This window comes from Notolepis coatsorum (genome assembly GCF_963971535.1).
Source record: "Notolepis coatsorum genome assembly, chromosome: 7".
Lineage (NCBI taxonomy): Eukaryota > Metazoa > Chordata > Actinopteri > Aulopiformes > Paralepididae > Notolepis > Notolepis coatsorum.
In genome coordinates this window covers 42281058-42286057 of record NC_140171.1, presented here as the reverse complement: position 1 = coordinate 42286057, position 5000 = coordinate 42281058, and positions in this window count along the sequence as shown.

The following is a 5000-nucleotide window of genomic DNA, read 5'->3' as shown; positions in this document are numbered from 1 at the left end:
CACCCTCCAGCTATTGCAGTCTCTCTGTCCACTTCCCTACGTGTCAGCCTCGTGTCCTAGTCTGAGTCAAACCGGAAGAACTCCCAGCTATCAAGTATAGTCCTTAGCAACGGCTGACAGCCCATAGCAACCGTGCAATGCATCTACGTCTCCTGTCACCTATGACCCAAATCTTCCCCTACCAACGGTGTCTCTCTCGCTCTCTCAGCGGCCTGCCCTGCCTCCCTCTCTGTCCTCCGTGATTGACCTTGGCGCACAGCCCAAGTCCTTATCTGCTCTCTGCTCTGTCTGTCTGTGGCTTCCACAGTCTAACTTGAAAACACACACGAAAGCTGTCCTCTATCTATAGATCAGTCAGAGTAGATGCAGTCATCTACAGATATTTACATTATGTACACATTGAAAAACCAGTCGGATCTCACACACTGTAATATAGACTAACCTCAATAATAACCATGTCCCTAGTGAGCCACTTTAATATAGACTAACCTCAATAATAACCATGTGCCTAGTGAGCCTCTGTAATATAGACTAACCTCAATAATAACCATGTCCCTAGTGAGCCACCGTAATATAGACTAACCTCGATAATAACCATGTCTCTAGTGAGCCTCTGTAATATAGACTAACCTCAATAATAACCATGTCCCTAGTGAGCCACCGTAATATAGACTAACCTCAATAATAACCATGTGCCTAGTGAGCCTCTGTAATATAGACTAACCTCGATAATAACCATGTCCCTAGTGAGCCACCGTAATATAGACTAACCTCGATAATAACCATGTCTCTAGTGAGCCACCGTAATATAGACTAACCTCAATAATAACCCACAGTGAACTTAACTTTCAAGCAATAATTTAGTAAAGTAATAAATTCACACTTTGAAAATGGTGAATGTCTAGTTTCAGAAGGAACATGCACACCATATGATTTATACATGCTTATATTGTATTCCACTGTTGAGAGATATCCCACCCATACAACATGCCCGGCCACAAGGCCAGTTTGTATTGTATTGGAAATTGTGATGTTTTATAGCACATTCATTTTCTGTTGAAGTGGTTCAGATTCCACTGTGAGCCTTTTGATGTTACTGCAGGGCATTTCAGCCGGTAAGTAATGAGAGGTACTAGAGCTGCACTCCGCAATCCAAAAACAGCAACTTACCCAAACAAAAGCTATAGTGGGTGTGTGGAGGGATTTTAAAAACAGAACTCCGGGTGACTAACAGTCTATCACAAGTAGGTGTTAGATTATAGTATCTCACAGTTCAAAATCACATCTCATGCTAGAATAGGATCTAACGTGTGAAACAGATCATCCAAACTATCACGCAGCATTACATCATCGATTGAACACAAAGCGGCCTTGTGGAATCCTGATCCTGGATTTAACAGGGGAGTGTTGTGGGAGTTCTCTCCAGAATGGCTCTTTGTTATCTCAACACAATGTTATTGTGTTTCGGCAAAGTGAGATACTGTGCCAGATACATTTTGAAGACGCAGAATGTTTTGGTGATTCACGCGGCCCCTCGTCACGTACTGACGGCTCACTGGGTTTCAGGGGGGGGGGAGGTCAGTGGGAGAGAACGAAAGAGAAACCAAACATGAAAGGAAATGCTCTCTCACCTTAAGAAGTGCTCCGACACATCAAACTGTAGAGACAAAAGAGAGAAAAGGGGAGAGAAAGAGAGAGGGATTAGCAGAGTGCAGTCAGAACAACAACAACAACAACAACAACAACAACAACAACTACTGTACTTTGTAACAAATGAGAGCTCACGCCACTTCTTAGGTTGATATCCGATAGGGCTGCAACTAATGACTAATTTGGTAGTCGACTAATCTGCCGATTATTTTTTCGATTAGTCGACTAATCGAAAACCAATGTAAACAACAACACAAAAAAAAAAAAAAAAAAAAAAAAAATTTTTTAATTACCTATCTTTGTGAAAGTGGCTTCTCAGCTCTGGTCCAGCTGAAGACAGAGCAGAGGAACAGATTGGACATTGAGCATGACCTCAGAGTTGCTTGTCTACCATCACCCCAGACGTTGAGACTCTTGTCAGGACCAAACAACAACATCATAACATGATGATCCCATAGCAAATTAAAATAATGACTCATGAAACATTTGAATTTGGATCTTTAAGCCACTTTAAATGAAAATGTATTTGAAGAACAATACAGCAATCACTCATAACAAGATAAATAAATTAAATAATACAAATTAAAGTGGAAGTGTACTTTAAATAACTTTTGTTTGCTGTGTGTGAGAGGAGTCCGTGTGTGTGTGTATGTGTGTGTGTCTTACTCTGATCGCTGTGTGAGTGAGAGGAGTGTGTGTACTGTGTAATTTGTGTGTGTGTCTTACTCTGATCGCTGTGTGAGTGAGAGGTGTGTACTGTGTAATTTGTGTATGTGTGTGTGTCTTACTCTGATCGCTGTGTGTGAGTGAGAGGAGTGTGAATGTGTGTGTGTCTTACTCTGATCGCTGTGTGTGAGAGAGAGGAGTGTGAATGTGTGTGTGTCTTACTCTGATCGCTGTGTGTGAGTGAGAGGAGTGTGTATGTGTGTGTGTCTTACTCTGATCGCTGTGCGTGAGTGAGAGGAGTGTGTATGTGTGTGTCTTACTCTGATCGCTGTGTGTGAGTGAGAGGAGTGCGTGTGTAATGTATTGTGTGTCTAGTCTGATCATCATCTCCTGCAGGGGAACAATGTTTTCAATGTCCAAAATTTGCTATGGGATCAGCATGTTATGATGTTGTCTGGAACCCTGAGAAGCCACTCTCACAAAGATAAGTAGTGCAAAAAAAAAAAAAAAAAAATTAAATAATTTTTTTTTTTTTTTTTATGACTAATCGAAGCAACAATTTCTCGTCAACGATTTTTTTATAATCGACGTCGTCGATTATGTCGACTAATCGTTGCAGCCCTGATATCCGAGGACAAACTGGGGAGATTTCAGTGAAGTGGAAGACAAGATGTTTTCATTTTAGAGGCAGTTCATTGCCCGTATTCACACGTGGCCATTTTGCTCTTATGTCATGCTCAGGTTGGGATTTATTTCCACCCTGTTCCCACCTTGTCAACCTGAGCATGACATAAGAGCAAAATTGTCACTGTGTGAATATGGTCAATTCTGTGTTGTTGTTAGCAGGCACTGCAAGATCTTTCTAGTTGGCACAAAGCGGTATAATACATGACACAGGTCCATAATCAGAATAATTCTCGATTTACAGGTATCTCTTTGATTTAAAATCCTAAAGGGATAGTTCTGATGAGGATGATGATGTTGATCGGCAGAGTCCTTTCTTAGACTTTAATATTCCTCTCCTTTGCTTAATAGGTGACTGCCTATATATTGTTCACCAATCATACGTGTCCCTGAAGCAAACACAAGCACATTCTCTGTTAAAAGCTAAATGTCAGCATCACAGAAACAACCTGATCTCAATTGTACATAAACACCTGTAACAATGTATACTCTTTATAAAGGAGCACGCCAACATTATGGGACATTTGCTTACCACGTTTTCCAGAATCAGACAAGAAGATAGATAGCCTACTAATGTTTTCTCTGTGCGTTCAGTAGAAAGCTATCTGGCTGCAAGCTAACCTAGCTTAGCACAAATTAATTGAAATGGATACAGACCACTAGCCTAGCTTAAAACTCTGGGAGAGGGGTTTTCGACAAACATCTACGCTAGCTGGTCCATATCCGCTTTCATTAATTTGTACAAAGATAGGCTAGCTTGCAGCCGGATAGCTTTCTACTGAACACACAGAGAGGAAATTGGTATATATCTTCTTGTCTGACTCTGGAGAAGACAGTAAGTAGGTGTAACACACAAAACACATCTCTGCCGGAGATATATACAAAAAATATATATAAATATATATAAAACCGAGTTGAATGAAATCAGAAGACTGACTAAATAAAAACAAGAGGTACAATTGAAGGCTAAATACTGGGTCCTCCTCCAATAGCCCACGAAAACAGGGTTAGGCTATTGACTAAAAACACGACGCAGGTGAAGATAAAGTACGTTGGCTTGAAAAGTCGAGACATTTGTATTACCGCACAGTGAGACGCAGGAGGTGCGTTAAATTTGCATCACAGGCCAGTTGAATTGTGGTCAGGAGGCGCAGTGGACCAAAATAAATTGATAAGTGATAAGATACAAAGCCCTAAATGGACAGGGACCTAGCTACATCGCCAACACCTGTTATAAATTACAGGCCAGCAAGAACACTGCGATCATCAGCTACTGGACAACTAGAGGCTCCCAGAAACTGTCAAAAGAGGATTGGTGATGCAGCCTTTATCAATTACGCCCCACAACTATGGAACAAACTACCCAAAAACATCATGGACGCCAACTCGCTAGATATCTTATAAAAGACATAAAAGCCTTAGCATGCATGCAATGTCCCACATATGGCACGTTTTTCGGACTTTTTGCAACCGGCACTTTGGCGACCCCTAGTGGCTCGGGTGTGCATATTTTGTAATACAATATATATATATATATCGAATTAAAGACCCATTTGTTGCCTGTGGATAGCCCGTTCAGGTGACAAAATCCATTGAGCGGTTCTCAAGTTACATGCCGGTATTTGAGGCTTGTGCAAAGTACACGGTATTGCGCAAAATACCACTCCCGACTCAGGCTGCAGTAGTTCCGTCAATCTAGATCCGATCTCGAAAATTATTGTGGAGGGTTGTAGCCAATGAGTTTGGCTTTCCAATGATACCCCACATGGGGATCTAAATAAAAAAAAACTAAAACACGAAAACAGGAAGAGAAAAACAGCCGAATGAATTGAAGTCTATTCTTTGTACACAGTTTACCAAAATCACCCCTAATCACTCATTTCTAAATGGATCTTTATGAAATTTGGATATGTACTACATAAGGCTTCAGGCTATGGCTCCGTCTGGATTTGTAAGCCATTCCACCTTCTGGGGAAATACTACCTCTGGACTACTAACTA